We start from the raw sequence: 9,340 nt of genomic DNA, 5'->3' as shown, positions 1-9,340 counted from the left end.
GAGCATGGAAAGCCATCTTAAGGAGTAGTTGATTTTTTTTTTTTTTTTGAGGTTAATGGCAATGTAATATAGGGAGATGAGAGATAAATAAATTAGTGCCTATAATCAGCAAATCATGGTTTTGTTTCTTGATTTTCAGTATTTCTTACACTCACCCATATGTAATAGAAAACAATTTTCTTTTTTTTCTACATTTTTAAATTGTACTAATCACTTTTGCTGAACCATGACTTAAATATGAATTTAATAAATTTAATATTTATAAACATATTATTTTAAAAGAACTCAGATACTTTATATGGAAAAAATAAAATTGTAATAAATATTTTTCTAGTCAGAAGGTATATATACATTGTTTATATTCTGAAACATACACACACATATTGTTTGTTCACTGCATGCTAAGTTGCTTCAGTTGTATCCGACTGTACAACCCCATGGACTCTAGCCTGCCATGCTTCTCTGTCCATGGGATTTCCCAGTCAAGAATACTGGAGTGGGTTGCCATGCCCTCCTCCAGGGTATGTATACACACACACACACACACACACGTATGTATATAAAGCCTTAAATTCATCTCTTTAGACTTTATCACAGAAATACATATTTAAATATGTTAACCATCAAAGTCATTTAGAAAAAAAGGCACATGATAATTTATTTTGATGTTTTCAGGGAATTTTTTCATAATAAAATGTTTTATGTCTTAAAACCTCCTCCAGGGTATGTATACACACACACACACACACACACACACACACGCGCGCGCGCGCGCGCGTATGTATATAAAGCCTTAAATTCATCTCTGTAGACTTTATCACAGAAATACATATTTAAATTTGTTAACCATCAAAGTATTTAGAAAAAAGGCCCATGATTATTTTGATGTTGTCAGGGAAGTTTTTTCATAATAAAATGTTTTATGTCTTAAAACATTGAAATCATTGGCAGTTTCACAATTATTTTAGTATAAACATTTCAGAAGGTCAGTCTTTTATTAATACTTTACTGTTGATTCTTGAACAACCTAAGTTTGAACTATGTGGTTCCATTTATACACAAGTTTTTTTTTTTTTTTTAAAGTAAATACTATGATATTACATTATCTACAGCGGATTGAATTGGCAGATATGGGGGAACTGTGTATATGGAGTTATACTAAGTTATAATTAGATTGCACGGAGGATCAGAGCTCTCACCCCCTCATTTTTCAAGGATCAGCTGTACTTTATGTGGAATGTTATTTAGATATATTTAGGCTGTTTTCTTTTTAAGAATCAGTATCATTACAGTCACTAGTGTTTGCCTGTTTTTTTTTTATCTTGTGGAAGATATTGGATATGGATTTGGGGAGGGGACCATTTTCACCATGATTAGTTATAACTCACAACCACAGTTTTAAGGGTTGCAGTTTTAAATGTTGGAGTAATGAGTGATTTTGAAATTTCCAGAGACATCTTGATTTCTCTTTAGTCCTTGTTCTCTTATCTTGTGGTAATGAACATGGCCATTTTACTGGCATTTCCTCCTTTTTTTTTTTCCCTGTCATCTTCATTTCTCTATGTTACCTTCCACAACTGTATAGTCATAATCTTTGAATTTTTCCTGTGTACTGGATACCTGAAACTTATTTAATGAGGACTTAGCTCACAGTTATTTACACTTGAATATCAAGGAAGAAAAAACATGTATATTTCCTTACAAATTAGAATCTCACTCTTTTGTGATTGAAGATAACAGTTGCTACCAGGACTGCTTTCTGGCCTACCCTAGGATTACTTAGAAATCTATTTATTACAATTTTTAACTATGAAACCTTTCATAACTTTATAGTTTCACTTTGGTCTTTTTTCATGCTGAGAAAATAGTAAAAAGATTTTTTGTAAGGTTTATCTTGGACACTGTTCATATAAAATAACCATGTGTTAACTTATAAATGCCTTTCATTAAGTATTTAATTCTTTTAGGTCACATACACAAAAGATACATGACGTTAAGAAATTTTCTTCATAAGTTGAGTTTGTATTTTCTTAGGGAGGGTTACATATCCTACTTACTAATTTTTATGTAATGTGGACTTTCATTCATTATACAATTTCGTGTACTTTGAAGGTATTAATTTTTGAATCTGGGTGGAGGATATAGTTAATGAACAATGGATGTTCATTTACTGTTCTTTCAGATTTTCCTATCTGTTTAAAAATTACAAAAGAAAAAATTAAGAATACAAAAATAATTTGCTTTTCTATGCATTTTCATTAGTTCTTTCATCTTGGTTTGATTAATTTATGAGAAGAGTTAAAGTAGCTATGGGCTTCCCAGGTGGCGCTAGTGGTAAAGCACTTGCCTGCCAGTGCAGGAGACATAAGAGTCTGGACTGGATCCCTGGTTCAGAAAGATCCACTGGAGGAGGACAGGGCAACCCACTCCAGTGTTCTTGCCTGGAGAATCCCCATGGACAGAGGAGCCTGGCAGGCTACAGTCCACAGGGTCGCACAGAGTTGAACACAACTGAAGCGACTTAGCACTCACAAAATAGCTGTATCATACAGTTTATGTATGAGGAAATCAGGTTAAAGAAGTTAGGGATTCATGTTGTATTCTTGCAAGTTTTATTTTCCTGTGAAAAAGTTGTCTTGTTTTCAACATAGTTATTTGTTTTCTATGGGATTTAAATATTATAATTAAATTTGAACTTATTTCAATGACAAATCTTACACGTTTTGAAAGTGACCAGAAAAAAATAGATACTGGTATTGGGAGACCTAAGTGTTTTGGATATATGGGAAAGAATAAATTCCCTAACACTTTTTGCAATGGTGATTACCTTTAATTTACAAGATAAAGACTTTTAAAACTTTAAATGTTTCTTTGTTAGTTTATGAAAGAACCCTTTAGCTCCCCCTGTGCATCTTTTCTAAACAGTGATTACAAGATTTATATTCTGCTCAGAGTTAAGTCTTCACCTTGGCTTGTGTGGGCTTTTAATATTCTTTGGCATCTCTATGTGTTTTTGTACAGACTGTAGCACTTGACATATGCTTAACTTTAGTTTGTCATCTGGGTCAATTACGTCAAAATATTTTCCAGTTGAAATTTCCTCTCTGCTTCTCTCTTGCTTTTTGTCTGGAGTGCTACAATAGATTAATTACCCTTGAATAGCTGGGCTATTTCACTTTATGAAGAACTGTTACTGATTCTGGAAGAAGGGGGGTTAGGCCTCTGACAGGGATTTTGGGCAAGTCCTTTATGAACAGTATTGGCAAGTACAAGAATATAATGAACCTAGTATATCCTTGAGTTTTGGAGGAAATTCTTTTCTGATACATCTCTCATAGAGGAATTGTCCAAAATATATCCCATTTTCAGGAAAACAAAAAAAACCACAACCCTGTATTTTATTGAAATCAGTGCACAATTCAGAATAATTACTATTGTCCATTTAACTAGATGCCCTACTATTCTGTTACCAAAGATACAAGTTAATCTGAACTGTATAAATTCCATGTCCATTTATAAGCATTTTTTAAAAAATCATGTAGGCTAGTCTATAAATCATAGAGCTTTCATTTTACAGATACTACATGGAAAACTGCATAGATTCCTCTTTTATATACAGAATGCTTTAAGATTAGTTTCTAGGATGACAAATAAGGATAATGATGTTTAAGAACGTGAACTGACTTTTCCAAGTCAAAGGAATGGTGATAGAACCGAAATTTGATCTCAGGACTTTCTGACTCCAGAGTCCAAACTCTGAATCACTGTATAATATAATCTTCCTTTTTTTTTTTTTTAACAAAACTAGTGTCCAGTACTCTTTTTCATTAATTACACCAAGTTACTAGAAAAGATAGTTCAGGCAGTTTCTATAGGGCAGGTTCAGAGACATGGAAAGACATTTCTGGGACCTAGTTTAAAAAATAATTTTGCTTCTCAAGGGCAAAGAAAACTGAGGAAAATAGCATAGCTTTGGAGTCGAAGTTGGTTGAATTGATAAGAAAGGGTAAGCACTGCCAAAGAAACAGGAATCTGATAAATTAAATGGAAGTTCAGGAGCAAAGACTACAGGTTGAATAATGTAAAGCTTGAAATTTACTCATTAGTATATAATTTGTGCCCTTGAAATTGAGTGTGTTACAATGAAAAGAGCATGAAGCTGGGATTCAGATAGCTTTGGTTCAGTTTCTAATACTAGCACTTTTTAGGTCTATAGCCTTAACAAGTTCTCTAAGACTTAGTTTTTTCATCTGTATAGGCCTTTGGAGAGAATTATATTAAAACCATAAATGAAAAAGTTTTAGAGGGCCTAACTACTTAACTCCTGCATATAGTTATGACTTCCTTACTGAGGATTCAATGTGGAAAGGAGGGAAGTGAAGAGTTACTTGGTAGTGGAGAAACCTGCCTCAGCCAGGTGATCATGGTTAACATCATTAGGATTAGTCATGTTGTTAGTATGTACCCTTGTATGTATGATGTGATGAGAATGGTACTTTATTCCCAAGGTCTTCCTCCCAAACACTCATAACCCATGTTTACCTATGAGAAAAACAGCAGGCAAACCCAAATTGAAGGACATTAATTCTGTAAAATACCTGACCACTACTCCTGAAACTGAGTTGCATCCAACTCTTTCGACCCCATGGGCTGTAGCCTGCCAGGCTCCTCTGTCCATGGAATTCTCCAGGCAAGAATACTGGAGTGGGTTGCCATTTCCTTCTCCAGGAGATCTTCCCAACCCAGGGATTGAACCCAGGTCTCCTGCATTGCAGGCAGATTCTTTGCCAACTGAGCTATGAGGGAAGCCCCTGGAACTGTCAGGGTCATCAAAAATAGGGAAAGTCTGAGAAACTGTCACAGCCAGGAGGAGCCCAAGAAGACAGGAGAGCAAAATATACTGTTGTGGTTTCCTGGGTGAGATCCTGGAACAGAAAAGGACGTTAGGTAGAAATTGAGGAACTCTGAATAAACTGTGGACTTCAATTAATAGTAATACGTCATTATTCTTTCACTGGTTGTAACAAATACACCGTATTAATAATATATGATAAAAATAGGAGAAACAGTATGTATTGGGGTAGGAGTGAATATATGGAAAGTCTTGGTACTGTATGCTCAATTCTTCTGTAAACCTTGGATGAGTGCTCAGTCATGTCTGATTCTTTGCTGCCCCATGGACTGTAGCCCGACAGGATCCTCTGTCCGAAGGATTTTCCAGGCAAGAATACTGGAGTGCCATTTTCTCCTCCAGGGGATCTTTCCGACCCAGGGATCAAACCCATGTCTCCTGCATTGCAGGCAGATTCTTTACCGCTGAGCCATCAGGGAAGACCTCTGTAAACCTTAAACTTAACCAAAAGAAAAAGAAAAATCTGTGAATTTATTTAAGTATTAAGGTCAGTATCACAGATCGAGCCATATTATGACCTGAGTATAACTGAAGTTTAAAAGGCCAGCTCAGATTTCTGTATTGTGCCGTACATGACGGGTGGAATGCAGGGAAAGAAAAGAATCATGGGGAGATTGTCAATTCCTTGGGTGAGAGCTTTGGAGGAGACCTGTTCATCACTCTCCTGTTCATGTTCCCCAAATTAGCGGAAAGTTACTGAGAAAAGCCCTTAGGAGGTTGGCTGAAGAAAACTGGGTTTGGGGCTGCTATGAGCTTGGCTATTTGAGTTCTCCGTTGAAGCCATTAAAGGTATGTTGGTTCTGGCCCCAGACCCAGACCCCAACATTATAAAGAATACTTGCCTTTAGTGTTTTAGTCACATTTTTCCTTTTACCTTGGGTGCAGATTCTAATTGAGTCTCACCAGTAACTATGTCCAGTTCCATGCCTTTTGTGGACCCTAAGTCTTTATTCTCTTTCTACAGGCTTTTATTGCTATTTGTGTTCATCTAGAGTCTGAAACCATTTGTTTCTTCTTAACTTCTGTTAGAGTTGTTTTTTTTTTTTTTTTTTTAATTTAAAATCTCTGTTGTGTCTCCAAACAGTGTTGTCTTATGTGCCCCATACTCTTTAAGTTGACAATTACTGACATCAGAGTTAAAGACATATACTTAGTTTTAGTAATGTTTAATGCTATTAGGGAATAACTAATAGTTCTCTATTTTTCTTAGGACAGATAGAATAGTTACTCTGCCATGGTCAGAATCACAAAGTTATGTAGGAGTTAGATTGAATTTGCTTAAATTTAGTGTTATTTGTGCACTATATATGCTGCCATGTTAAAGCTGAGATATATATTAAAACCATATATGTTAATAAATTATTTTTTTTTTAGTTGAGTTTGTATCAAATTGATGTCTTGACATGAAAGTATTCTATAACATTTGGCTAAAAGTAAAAACAAAAAAATGACAATATATATACAAGAAATAAAACCTTTAGTATTTGGAATCCAAAAAGACCTAGAGAAATATAAAAGAAAAGAATGTTTTTACATTTCCAGGAAAGAGAAATAGAATATTTAATAGAAAACTTTGTTATTGTATCAGTTTAATTTTTTACCTGTGGATTTCAGTTGAGAGAGATTGATTATTTTTTCCTTCTTTTAAGTCTCCTTTGAATGAAATTTAATTCATGTCTATAACACTTAAACTATTTGTAAATATTTTACTTTTGTAGCAACAACTCAAATATATATTAAGCACCTTCTGTGTGTCAGGCACTGTACATGGTAAATGAAGTCGTTAGAAGGGCTTCTTGCTACCTACCAAAACTCATAATTCAGTGAGAATAAACAAATGAAGTAGCAAAATGATTAGCATTTTGAATCTTGATGATTAATTGTATGTGAGAAATGAGAAAGAAGTTAAAGGTGATTAAAATTTTACTTTTAACGACTGGCAGGTCATTAAAACTACACTAACTCTAGGAAGAGTTAGCGGATGAGGAGGAAAAGTAGGTTCGAGGTGGGAAAGCAGGTACCCATTTGGGATTTAGACTTGCGGAGTTTGAAATGCCTTTAGAACAGGATGACAGAGATGTCTAAAAGGGTGTTGAACACAAATTTGTAGCTGAAGGGGGCTTCCCTATAGCTCAAACAGTAAAGAATCAGCCTGGAATGCAGGAGACCCTGGTTCAGTCAAGGTGGGGAAGAGCCTCTGGACAAGGGAATGACAGTCCACTCCAGTATTCTTGCCTGGAAAACTCCACGGGCAGAGAAACCTGACGGGCTGCAGTCCATGGGGTTGCCAAGAGTCAGACATGACTGAGTGACTAACACTACTACTTCTACTCCTTGTAGCTCAAGAGAATGGTCATTTCTAGGGATGAAGAAATGGAAATTGAGACCTCACGTTTAAGATGCTGTACAGTAGTCAGTAAAGAAGATTGACAGCGTTGAGAGTGATCGATAATAATATAAGGGATTTTTCTGGGGCCAGGGAGTGTGCGTAGGAACACTATAGCTAGCTGAATTGTAGTCAGCATGGTGCCCACATTGTTAAGTTCTAAAGAAATGTGTCCTTTTCTTTTCTTGAATGAATGAATTGTGGGGAAGGTTTGTGTTATAATTTTTGAGAAAACAGTTTGGATTCTATTTCCTTCCTTGCCAGCCGCTGTCACTTTTTTAGGTTTTTTCACTAATCCAGGCATTTCTTGCCTAGTACCTAATGCCAGTTTTCAAACTCTTTGAAGTTCCTTCCCAAAGTGGCCTTTTTTGTGTGCTAGTGCTGTACTTTTTATTAATTTTCAAGATCCTTTACTCACATTTCTATATGTAATTCTACCTCATGTGAGTTTGGGTTTTTATGAGCTTATTCCATAACATTTAACCATAGTTAACACTTGGGTTAACTTGCCTTCCCTAGACATTTTGGAATTTATAAAAGCTGGATATGAATTGTAAAAGCCAAAAGTAACAGGCAGGTGTCAGACACATTTAAAAGCCCTTGAGAAGACTGGGAAAAAAACTCAGTAGTGATTAAAGGGGAAAAATTGCAAGAGCATAAGGGGCAAAATTGCAAGAGCATAATCTATGACTGGAGAAGGCAATGGCACCCCACTCCAGTACTCTTGCCTGGAAAATCCCATGGACGGAGGAGCCTGGTAGGCTGCAGTCCATGGGGTTGCTAAGAGTCGGACACGACTGAGCGACTTCACTTTCACTTTTCACTTTCATGCATTGGAGAAGGAAATGGCAACCCACTCCAGTGTTCTTGCCTGGAGAATCCCAGGGACGGGGAAGCCTGGTGGGCTGCCGTCTCTGGGGTCACACAGAGTTGGACACGACTGACGTGACTTAGCAGCAGCAGCAATCTATGACTACTGTACTTGAATTTGTGACTGGAATGGTGGAAAACACTAAAACAAAGAGATAAGTCAGGTTAGTTTCCACTAGATTAATAGAACAGTTGGACATATGTTTATATGTATTTGTGTTATTTTTGTTGTTTTATAAACTTAAGCACTTGAAATCTTTATCATGGAAAAATTAAAACTAACACCCCAATTTATGGTACTTTTGGTGGGTTTATTGATCACCCTTATCAATGAGGCACTTTTCTAACCAGGTGAAATGTGGCAGGACTATCATAACATAGTTATTTTGGCAAGTAAAACTAGAATAGAAATAACCTTATCTAGTTTTATCAGTCTTATCTATTTTAGAGATTTATTATTCCTCTTTTTGTTTATGAGCAAATGTGAGATTCTATATGTATCTAACCCTTGTAAGTAGATACTATTGGTCTCTCAAAATTAGTTATCAATAAAATTCTTTTTTTCAAAGTAACCTATGCTCAGTTCAGTTCAGTTGTTCAGTCATGACCAACTCTTTGTGACCCCATGGACTGCAACATTCCAGGCTTCCCTGCCCATCACCAACTCCTGGAGCTTGTTTAAACTCGTGTCCATCGAGTCGGTGATGCCTTCTAACCATCTCATCCTCTGTACTCCCCTTCTCCTCCCACCTTCAATCTTTCCCAGCATAAGGTTCTTATCAAAGAAGTCATTCTTGGCATCAGGTGGCCAAAGTATTGGAGTTTCAGTTTCAGCATCAGTCCTACCAATGAATATTTAGGACTGATTTCCTTTAGGATGGACTGGTTGGATCTCCTTGCAGTCTAAGGGACTCTCAAGAATGTTCTCCAACACCACAGTTCAAAGGCATCAATTCTTCAGCACTCAGCCTTCTTTATAGTCCAACTTTCATATCCATACATGACTACTGGAAAACCCATAGCTTTGACTAGATAGACTTGTGTTGGCAGAGTAATGTCTCTGCTTTTTAATATGCTGTCTAGGTTGGTCATAGCTTTTTTTCCAAGGAGCAAGCATCTTTTAATTTTTTTGCGGCAGTCAGCATCTGCAGTGATTTTAGAGCCAAAAAATA

General features: G+C 36.2%; 1 protein-coding gene across 5 annotated transcripts in view; it reads left to right on the top strand.

The window, feature by feature from the left end:
- The window catches only part of SPATA5 (spermatogenesis associated 5), a 326,635-nt gene that overhangs the window by 72,272 nt on the left and 245,023 nt on the right, over window positions 1-9,340 (top strand). The window lies entirely within an intron of this gene.

This window comes from Bison bison, unplaced genomic scaffold (assembly GCF_000754665.1).
Source record: "Bison bison bison isolate TAMUID 2011002044 unplaced genomic scaffold, Bison_UMD1.0 scf7180017864465, whole genome shotgun sequence".
In the NCBI taxonomy this organism is placed as follows: Eukaryota; Metazoa; Chordata; class Mammalia; order Artiodactyla; family Bovidae; genus Bison; species Bison bison.
This window is presented reverse-complemented; position numbering and strand designations above follow the sequence as displayed.